Source organism: Primulina tabacum, chromosome 13 (genome assembly GCF_025594145.1).
Source record: "Primulina tabacum isolate GXHZ01 chromosome 13, ASM2559414v2, whole genome shotgun sequence".
Classification (NCBI taxonomy): domain Eukaryota; kingdom Viridiplantae; phylum Streptophyta; class Magnoliopsida; order Lamiales; family Gesneriaceae; genus Primulina; species Primulina tabacum.
Window position 1 is genome coordinate 4,052,414 of NC_134562.1, and position 12,382 is coordinate 4,064,795.

A 12,382-nucleotide genomic window follows, 5' to 3' on the forward strand; every position below is an offset into this window, starting at 1 on the left:
GGATTAACTAATTACAGCGGAAAAAGAGTTTAAAATTTCTTTACAACGAGCCCAAAATATTTCTTCTATAATTTAAATACTAAAAATAGTATTTAATGTCACATCATAAACATGCCCACACGTAATCAAAACCAATCATATACAAACGACTCATATCCTCGGGACATGCCCCGGTATATAGATACATATACATATATACTGGGAACAAAAAAATAAACCTCAACTCAAACTGTGACTCCCTCCTAGAAGTACCCTCTCCGGTCTCTTAATATCCTGGAGTACCTGTCATTGTTCACACACAAAGACAACAACAGCCCCCCTTGGGGTTGCGCAAAGCTCCGTATGGAACAACCATCATATATACCACAAGTATCTAAACAATGATATATGGTATGCAATGCATGTATGTCGTGGAGGTATCAGGTCAAATGCCCATCCACTGAGCACATGTCAGAATCAAACGAATCGCTATCAAATCAATGCTCGAGCTGGCACACCGGCCTCAATAAGGGATACTCGTATGATAGCGTCGACGAAGCGCCATCAAATCCTAAATCTCATATCAATCGTCGGGGCCACAAATGTCTATGCTTTAAGGGTCATGTAATACCAAACATAGCATTGTGTTCACAAACCCCAGAATCCAATCCAATCATATCAGGGTATCCAAGGATCATAGCTCAACGTGCATGTCATGCATCGATGTATGCATCAAACGATGTGTGTTAACAAAACATTTATTTTCTACATCGATATTCAAATCACACTGTCATGTATGCCACATAACTCAACAATTAAGGCATATAGACACATATTCTCAATCCAATAAGTCAAATCAATCCAACATATATCATATAATACAGATACCTGTTGTATGTTGCGACCGGGTAACATACGACAGGTATCTGTATTATATGATATATGTTGGATTGATTTGACTGATTGGATTGAGAATATGTGTCTATATGCCTTAATTGTTGAGTTATGTAGCATACATGACAGTGTGATTTGAATATCGATGTATAAAATAAATATTTTGTTAACACACATCGTTTGATGCATACATCGATGCATGACATGCACGTTGAGCTATGATCCTTGGATACCCTGATATGATTGGATTGGATTCTGGGTTTGTGAACACAATGCTATGTTTGGTATTACATGACCCTTAAAGCATAGACATTTGTGGCCCCGACGATTGATATGAGATTTGGGATTTGATGGCGCTTCGTCGACGCTATCATACGAGTATCCCTTATTGAGGCCGGTGTGCCAGCTCGAGCATTGATTTGATAGCGATTCGTTTGATTCTGACATGTGCTCAGTGGATGGGCATTTGACCTCATACCTCCACGACATACATGCATTGCATACCATATATCATTGTTTAGATATTTGTGGTATATATGATGGTTGTTCCATACGAAGCTTTGCTCACCCCAAAGGGGGGCTGTTGTTGTCTTTGTGTGTGGACAATGGCAGGTACTCCAGAATATTAAGAGACCGGAGAGGGTACTTCTTGAGGGGGTCACAGTTTGAGTTGAGGTTTATTTTTTTGTTCCCAGTATATATGTATATGTATCTATATACCGGGGCATGTCCCGAGGATATGAGTCGTTTGTATATGATTGGTTTTGATTACGTGTGGGCATGTTTATGAGGTGACATTAAATACTATTTTTAGTATTTAAATTATAGAAGAAATATTTTGGGCTCGTTGTAAAGAAATTTTAAACTCGTTTTCGCTGTAATTAGTTAAACCTAATCAAAGTACATTGTAATACGATTAGGAGCTAAGGGCCCCACAATTTGGTTCTTGGGCTTGAGTTTCTCGAGGAACACAAACCTTGGAAACATCTAGAGAATGAAATGAAATTCATGGCAGATGGTAGAATGTAAAAAATTCAATGACCACAAGCTCATTATCGATATACATCCCAGGATGTTATATGAACAATATAAAACTTAATATTTTGCTGCTTATATTGATTCTAGAGTGGGAATCTGTATAGGAAAACTAGGAATGTTTCCAAATGAATTGAAGAAGAATTACCTTATATTTCTGGACCAGATTTTTCCAAGCGAATCTTAATTTTACGCTAAGGGATCAAAACGACAGAAATATTAATCGGAGTTGCTAGACATTCACCTTGATACAAAGTGAAAACACCACCGATTTATTTCTATGATACAAAAGCTGACATTCTGCTAGGAAATAATTTCTTCCAAACGTGTAAGTCCTATGAACAAAAAAAATTAGAAAAGAAGATTAGTGTTTACAACACCATGTGATCACAAAGTTATAGTCCAGATATTAAGAGAGACATTTTGCAGAAAATTGTCAATCCAGTTTTGCAACAAGCGTGGTGATGAAATAAAACTTCTGAACCCAAAAATGAAGGATTCTAGACGGTTTGGAGAAACAATGCTTCAATTAAGAGAAGATAAAAACCTCCAACAACAAGAAACAGAATTCCTCAAAATACCTGTACACAGGAAGGATGTAGAGTACGAATCAAAAGTATCACTAGAAGATATCAAGAAAATGATAAAAAATTAAAACTCTCACCAACGCCCCAAAACAACGACGCACGACATGCAACGCAGCACAACCCATGAACACGAATTTCGACACGAAATGCTTCCTACGACTTCTAATACAACCAAGTGCTTAACGACACGAAACGGAGCATCAAAATTTATCTGAACACCATACACAATATATGTGAACGTAGTAGTGATCACCCAGCGGTTCCCAATGAAGCCTGCAACAAACAATTCTCAAGAGCACGTAAAGGACATATTTTTAGATGATCACAGTTTGAGCAGTCCCACGAAAATGATCATAACTCTCTCAGTTTCTCTGACCAAAAACTACGAATTTATTGTCAAATCGAAGCTATTAAAAAGTACTACGTTTTATAAGTTGAAAGTTTTCTAGAAAATAGATTGAAAATTCACAAGATTCAAAATGACAGCAAACTCAATTTTTGAGATCTAAAAATCGTTTCAAAAGTGATCCAAACATCTTTTGCCCAAATTTTGCATAACAAAAATGAAGTTTTACACACAATAAACATCAAAATATATACTATGACAAGATTCGATGTAAAACCGAAAGAATATACATGCTTAGATGATTTAAAACTCACAACACGACGATACCGAAGCGGAGAGATGCGAGGGCCGATCCGGGACGATTTGTGGCACTGTAGCGCTAAAATCATTTTAAAATTAAATAAATAATTTTAGCCATTTAATAAATGCAAGGGTTTACGTGTATTGATTTTGGGCTCTATAATTCCTCCCCCACTTAAATAAATTTCGTACTCGAAATTAACCTTACCAAAAAACTCCAGGTAGCGGCTTCTCATATCTGCTTCGGCCTCCCAAGTGGGCTACTCCACTGATTGATTAGCCACTGGACTTTGACCAACTTTGTCACTTTGTTCCGAAGTCTCCGCTCTTGTCTGTCTAGAATTCGGACAGGTCTTTCCTCATATGATAGATCTAGAGCCAACTGCAACAGCACAAAACTCAAAACACGCAAAGGATTTGCCATACAATTCCTCAGCATCGAGACGTGGAACACATTGTGTACTCCGGCCATATTCGGCGGTAGAGCTACACGATAAGCAAGTGTCCCAACTCTGTCAAGAATTTCGAATGACCCAATAAATCTCAGACTCAGCTTACCTCTCTTCCCAAACCTCATAACGCCCATCATAGGTGCTATCTTCACGAATACGCGATCTCCTACGGAAAATTCGAGATCCCTCATTCTCTTGTCAGCGTAACTCTTTTGACGACTCTGGGCAGTCTTCATCCTGTCTCGGATCTTGACCACCACATCTGCAGTATGCTGAACAATCTCTGGGCTAAGTTCTAATCTCTCACCGACTTCATCCCAATGAACCGACGACCTGCATTTCCTTCCATATAGTGCTTCGTAGGGAGCTATACCTATAGATGATTGAAAATATGTTGTTGTAGGTAAACTCCACTAGAGTAACTTCGATTCTCAATTCCCAAGGAAATTGATCACACATGCTCGCAACAAATCCTCCAAAATCTGAATCACTCGCTCAGACTGGCCATATGTCTGAGGGTGGAATGCTGTGCTGAATAGCAACTTCGTCCCTATGGTTGCATGTAAACTCTTCCAAAACGACGATGTAAATCTCGGGTCCCTGTCGGACACAATATAAACTGGGATTCCGTGCAATCGGACTATCTCCCGGATATAGAGCTCTGCATACTGAGTCATGGAGAAAGTTGCCTTCACGGGTAAGAAATGTACCGATTTAGTAAGTCGATCGACTATAACCCAAATAGCATTAGATCCCCTAACTGATCTCGGCAACCCAACTACAAAATCCATGGTGATATTCTCCCATTTCCACTCGAGAATAGGGAGCGGTTTAAGCATTCCTGCTGGCCTCTGATGCTCTACTTTCACTTGCTGACAAGTGAGACACTCCGATACAAATCGGCGAATGTCTCGCGTCATCTATGGCCACCAATACATCATATGTAAATCTTTGTATATCTTGGTACCTAGGGAGATGTATGTGTCTCTGTTAAAATATCCTCTCTGATCGAATCAACACTAGGCAGCCACATCCTTCCTCTGTACTTCACAATACCATCAGACACTGTGTAGAGTACACTGCCCTTGGCTTCATCCTTCAGTCTCCATTTCTGTAACTGTTCATTTGAAGGATGACCTCTACGGATTTGGTCTAGCAAAGAAGACTGGACTGTCAGATTAGATAGTTTGGGAACTCAGCCCTTAGGATAAACTTCTAAGCCAAACCTCTGAATCTCCGACTGAAGAGATCTATGTGCTGAAAAGTGTGCTACGACTGCTACTTTCCTGCTCAAAGCATCTGCCACAACATTAGCTTTTCCTGGGTGGTAGCTAATTTTACAATCGTAGTCTTAACCAACTTCAACCACTGTCTTTGTCTCATGTTCAGCTCTTTCTGCATGAATAAGTACTTGAGGCTCTTGTCATTAGTGAATATCTGCATTTCTCGCCGTACAGATAATGTATCCATATCTTCAACGCAAAGACAACGGCAACTAACTCAAGATCATGAGTCGGGTAGTTCTTCTCATGAACCTTCAACTGTGTGGAAGCATAAGCTATAACCCGACCATGCTGCATCAAAACTGCGCCTAAACCGAGCTTAGATGCATCGGTGTACAACACGAAATTTCCTTGCCCTGACGGCATGGATAAGACTGGCGTTATAATAAGAGCTTGCTTCAAAGTATCGAAGCTCTTCTGACATCTTCACTCCATACAAATTTAGTATTTTTCTTAGTCAAGGAAGTGAGTGGCATTGCAATCGAGGACAAACCCTGAATAAATTTCCTGTAGTAGCCTGCCAAGCCTAGGAAACTACGGATCTCTGATGCGTTCTTCGGTTCAACCCATTCTTTTACTGCTACCACTTTAGCTGGATCCACCTCAATGCCAATGCTAGAAATGATATGTCCAAAAAATGATATCTTCTCCAACCAGAATTCACACTTACTAAATTTTGCAAACAACTTGCGGCTCTGCAAGACTTGCAAAACTGTATCCGAATGTTGACTGTGCTCCTCATGGCTCTTCGAGTATATAAGAATGTCGTCAATGAATACTATGACGAACTAATTTAGGTAGGGCTGAAATACTCGATTCATAAGGTCCATAAAAATTGCTGGAGCATTCGTCAGTCCGAATGACATCACTAAGAACTCGTAATGCCCATATTTAGTTCTGAAGGCTGTTTTATGAACATCTGCATCCCTCACCTTCAGCTGATGATACCCAGAAAGTAGATTTATCTTAGAGAACACTGTAGCTCCCTGCAACTGATCGAATAAGTCCTCGATCCTTGGTAATGGGTATTTGTTCTTGATCGTTACCTTGTTCAATTCTCGGTAATCGATACACAACCTCATGCTTCCATCTTTCTTCTTTACGAAGAGCACTGGTGCGTCCCATGGTGAGAAACTAGGGCAGATGAATTCTTTGTTTACAAGCTGCTGAATTTGCTGCTTGAGCTCTAACATCTCTGTTGGAGCCAAACGGTACGGTGTCGTAGAGATTGGCATAGTGCCTGGCACAAGGTCAATGACGAACTCCACCTCTCTCTCTGGTGGAAGGACTATGACGTCGTCTGGGAAAACATCGGGAAATTCTTTGACAACCGGTACATCAGATATCGACGGGGTGGATGCATCAGGTGTTGAAATAATACTGGCCAAGAATGCCTGGCACACCTTATGTATAAGTTTCCGTGCCTGCATGCAAGAGATCATGCAAGGGAAACTTTTCCACCTGTCTGGCTCGAAAAGAAATTGCTCCACGCCCAACGGTCTTAACAACACTGACCTTTTCTGAAAATCAATGAGAACTCTGTTTTTCGTTAGCCAGTCCATGCCCAATATGTCATCAAATTCTGGCATGGGCAACACAATCAGGTCGACATAAACTAGGTGGCCCTGTAGTTCAAGATCGATATCTCAGACCACACTAGTAGCTGATAACTCTTCCCCTGATGGGACTGTCACGGAGTAGTTCACATCGAGTCCAATGGACTTGACTGCCTAAATAATTGGCGAATGTCTCCGAGATAAAAGAGTGAGTGGCCCTGAAATCTAACAAAGCTTTCGTGGCCACTTTATTTATTAAAATGTTTTCTGAAGGACTTTAGCACAACACATAAACTTATATCCCAAAATACAACTCTTAACCTCATGTATAGTTGAAAATTTCCATCCAGAGATTCCAAAATACGAAAACAACATACTAATATCCCAAGCAAATTTGAAGCATGTATGACCAAAAATAATTACTGTGCTGAATTAAATAGGTTACCAGTCAGAAGAGTCGTGTCTGGGTTCGCCTTCTCAGCACGCATGGCGAACACTCTCCCCTGGGTAGGCTGCCTCAACTGCGGGCAGTTCCTCAACATATGATCACATGGCTCTGCACTTGAAGCATTTGCCAGAACCCCATAAACACTGGCCCATGTGCTGACGGTTGCAGTTCGGGCACACTGGGTACTCCGGCTTCTGAGGAGCCTTTATTTGTGGCATAGGACCTTTGCCTTTCTGCGGTCCTGGAAATTGCCTCTTTCCGGCTGTCCCTGACAAGGCCTCTTGAACTGCTGCTGCTGGGGTTCCTAGGGCCTCTTGCCCTGCCTATCACTCTCGATGTCCCTATGGTCCTGCTCTGCCGCTAAGGCTCTTGACACGGAAATCGCATAGGTAGTAGGATCAGCCATTCGAACATCACGGCGTAAGATCGGCCGTAAACCATCAAGGAAATACCTCAGCTTCTCTTGGGCATCAATAGCAATCAGGGGCACGATGTGATACCCCATCTCAAATCTCTTACGAACTGTGCTAGGCTGCTGTCTCCCTGTCGCAATGTCATAAACTCCCTGGTCAGGCGGGAACGTACTTCCTCAGTGAAGTACTTGGAGTGGAAGACATCCTTAAAGCCATCCCAAGACAGAGTCTACAAATTCACCGACACAGACGTGCTCTCCCACCACAGCTTGGCGTCCCCTGTCAACAAAAAGGTGGCACATCTAACTCTGTCTACATCCTGCAGCTCCATGAAATCGAAAATCACTTCGGATGAACTTAATCCATCCCTTAGCTGTCATCGGGTCAGTAGTCCCCGAGAATGTTTTTGGGTCCATCCTCCTGAACCTCTCATATACTGCCTTTGGCCTGGGCCTCGCCCCTATTTCAACTCTAGTATTTTCCTTGGAAACTGTGCAAAGAACTGAGTCATACCTGCAAGCATCTTTGCCTGCATATCTGGCGGTGGGTGAGGAGGAGTGGCCCTCTCCTCATTCTGATTCTCTCTATCCTCAACACCCGCTCCACGTGCAACCATACGTCTAGGAGGCATACTGTTCCAAAATTTACCCAACACAGTAAACCAACATGCATGAACATAATTCTATCTCATAAGATGCACGTAAATCAAATTTAAAATATGTACATGCTGAAATCATGACATTGATGCTTACTACATGAAAGAATTTAAAAATTTTAGAACTTACAGACTTGAGGCGTGACTTCGTGAGCTTCTCGCAACCGGCAGTAGCCTTAACCCTTTACGAGAACACCGCTTTGATACCAACTGTAATGTACCGTACTTTTATACATACTTAAAATTTGCGGAAAAATAAAAATTTTCTTAAATAAGTAATTATCTTTCAAAAATGCAATACAAATAAAATGTTTGACAAAATATTTGGAATGTAACGAACTTGCAAAAGTATTTGTTTTAAACAAAAAGAAATAATTTCTTAAAAATCAGAGTAAAAGAAATGACATGCATAAAAATCCTTGAAAACTAAGCGGTCCTCGGGTTAGTCCACCACACAGTCCGAGCCAGCTCACTGATCCCCGCCTCTCGTCTCCTCATCCTCGTCCTCACCTGCATCGATAAAGTCTAGTGAGTCTAAAGACTCAACATGTATAAACTGGAAATAGCAAGTAGCGTTTAATAAAACCATATGCATTTTAAATTAGCACATACGTTAGAGATATGTTTCAAAGCAAGTGAACCATAACATAGTGCACCTGATCAGACTAAACCATAGTACTGGGCTAGCATGGATGTCCATTACCACATACATAAGATACCCGGTCATACTTTACCGGGTGGATTGGTCCCTGGTCATACTTTATCGCTTTCCAATCCTGATCAAAACTCGGTCATACTTTACCGGGTAGAGAGGTCCCCGGACACGTTCTCCGGCTTCCAAACCCGTTCATAATTGGTCATAAGACCATAAGCATACCTCAAAAACCTAAAATATTTTCCTTTGCATGTCGAACATACTTACATGGCGTTGAGGGATTTGTTGAGTCTCGCTTGGGCTACTGCTGCACATACTAACTCAATTTCAAGCACTTAATTTCCATAACTTAGACGTAATAGTCGTGCTCACCTCCGGAATAAACAATTGACTTATGACTTTCTAGATCATTCGGGACTTGACCTCGTTTATTCATCGTACTAAACCATGACGTCGAACCTCGAAACAAATCCTGAAATGATGTGTGAACATTTCCCAAACGATGGAAGACATTGACCTAAAATAGTGGTTTAAATATCTTGAACATGTGCCTAGGTGCTGGGTAATGCGGCGCTGCAGTTGCCACAGCTCTAGCACTGCGGTGCCACCAGGGCAGCGCCGCGGAGCTAGGCTTGCGAAATTCGGGCGATGCGGCGCTCCTCATAGAGAGTTGCAGCGTTAACTCTGCGCAAACTCGGCCCCAAAGAACAAATTTGATGCAAACTCTATGCCACGCTCAACCGACTCGAATTGATGCAACGAGACCCATCCTAGGACACTACAACAATGATTAAAACTCTCACCAATGCCCCAGAAAAACGATGCACGACATGCAACGTAGCACAACCCATGAACACGAATTTCGACACGAAATGCTTCCTACGACTTCTAATACAACCAAGTGCTTAACGACACGAAACAGAGCACCAAAATATATCTGAACACCATGCACAATATACCTAAATGTAGCAGTGATCACCCAGCGGTTCCCAATGAAGCCTGCAACAAACAATTCTCAAGAACACGTAAAGGACATATTTTTATATGATCACAGTTTGAGCAGTCCCACGAAAATGATCATAGCTCTCTCGTTTCTTGACCAAAAACTACGAATTTACTGTCAAATCGAAGGTATCAAAAAGTACTACGTTTTATAAGTTGAAAGTTTTTCTAGAAAATAGATTGAAAATTCACAAGATTCAAAATGACAGCAAACTCAATTTTTGAGATCTAAAAATCGTTTCAAAAGTGATCCTAACATCTTTTGCTCAAATTTTGCATATCAAAAATGAAGTTTTACACACAATAAATATCAAAACATATACTATGACAAGATCGATGTAAAACCGAAAGAATATAGCATGCTTAGATGATTTAAAACTCACAACACGACGATACCGAAGCGGAGAGATGCGAGGGCCGATCCAGGGAGGATTTGTGGCACGATTACTTGAGGAAAAAGGACATGAGTTCGCTGAAATAATTCGAAGGGGAAGGGTGGCTGCTGAAGAACTTAGAACCCTAGCTTTCTCTCTCAAAAAAAAAAAAAAGAAAACAAAACACAAGAGAATTGTGTGTGTGTGTGTGTGTCATGTAGGTGTGTGTGCGTGAGAATGTGTGTGTGTGGGTGTGTAGTGGTTAATTAAATGGATTAGACTAAGGTAAAAATTGCTTAATTAACTATTTAACATGCTAATTAGAATACTAACACAATACTAACTTTACTAAAATTCCCTAATTAAAAATAAAATACAAATGTGATAAACTTTAAAAGTTTAAAATCTTAAAATCATCTACTAAATTAAATTAGGCTTTAAAAATGCTAAAAACTTCATAAATCATTTAAAATACATATTTCTTGACTTGAAATAAAGTACCACATTTTTGTAAATTGCCTAAATCGTCACCGGTCTCTTTTCCCGATCCCACATCGAATATTCACCTGAAACACAAAACTCAAGAAGACATTTTAACGTGCATCAAATAAACATGTAATAATTTAAAATCTTGTAAAATAATCAATCATGCCTCGCTAAAATCATTTTAAAATTAAATAAATAATTTTATCCGTTTAATAAATGCAAGGATTTACGTGTACTGATTTTGGGCTCTACATACAAAATAGGTTTACAGAAACAAACTGAACGAAGATGGTTCAGTTGTGCGCAACAAATCCATGTTGCACAAGGATACAAGAAAGAGTAAGGAATCGATTATGATGATACATATGCACCAGTTCCAAGACTGGAAACAATAATAATATTCCTAGCATACGCCTCTTTAAAAAACTTCAAGGTGTACCGGATGGATGTAAAAAGTGCATTCCTAAATGGTCAGCTACAAAAAGAAGTCTATGTTGAACAACCATCAGGTTTTGTAAATCACTAATTTCTTGATCATGTTTTTCATCTCAACAAATCATGATATGGTCTAAAACAAGCTCCCAGAGCTTGGTATGAGACATTATCAAAATTATTACCTGATCAAGATTTCATTGTTGGAACATTTGATAAAACATTGTTCAAATTTAAAAGAAAGATCATACTTTACTTGTGCAAATTTATGTTGATGACATTATTTTTGGGTCAACTAACCCCAAATTATGCGAGAAATTTGCTAAGTTAATGCATGAAAATTCGAGATGAATATGATGGGTGAGCTGACATTCTTTCTTGGTCTGCTAGTGAAGCAATTTGAAATTAGTGCATTTATCAGTCAAACAAAATACACAAAGAAACTGCTTAAGAAGTTTGGCATGGAAACATGTTCAGCTGCAAATACTCTCATGAGCGCATCAATAAAATTAGATAAAGATGAAGGGGGAATATAAGTTGAGATGACACTTTACAGAGGTTTGATATGCTCTTTACTTTACCAAACTGCTAGCCATCTTGATATTGTGTTTGCTGTTTGCATATGTGCTAGATTTTAAGAAAATCCTAAACAATCGCATTTTTTAGTTGTCAAACGTATATTGAAATATCTTAAAGATATACAAGATGTGGGCTTATGGTTTGCCAATGACACATCTTTCAAATTAGTTGGCTATTCAGATGCAGATTATGCAGGATGTAAACTTGATAGAAAAAGCACCAATAGATCATGTCAGTTTCTGGGAGAAAGACTGATTTCCTTGTTCAGGAAGAAGCAAACATCCATAGCAACTTCCACAACTGAAGCAGAATATCTAGCTGCTAGAAGCTTCTGCGCCCGACTGCTCTGGATTCAGCAACAATTGAAAGATTATGGAGTCATTGCAGAAGAATCACCAATCTTTTGTGACAACACTAGCACAATTACGATTACATACAATCCAGTTCTTCACTACAGGACAAATCATATCGATATCAGACATCACTTCATTAGAGATCATGTTGTCAAGAAGATCAGATAGGAATACATTTCAACTGAACAACAAGCAGCAGACATATTCACCAAACCACTTCCTAAGACTAAGTTTTCTTATTTTCGAAATATTTTTGGTTTGATTGATTTATATTAACTTATTTAATATTTTTGTATATTGATTCTTTGCCAAGATTCAGTGCAGGAAATAATAAAACATTAAAGGGAAAACATCATTGAACTAAATAAATTTTTTATTGATAGAGTTGAACTTTTACAATACAGATTTCCCTATCTACTGCCTCTCTCAAGTTGGTGAACCAAGTAGTTAACGCACCAGTAGAGGTCTTCAGAAAGTCCTCTGAGAAGGCAATCCTTCTCGGAACCTTCTGCTCCTTGTGAAGCATCGGCAGATAGACACCATCATCCTTGAA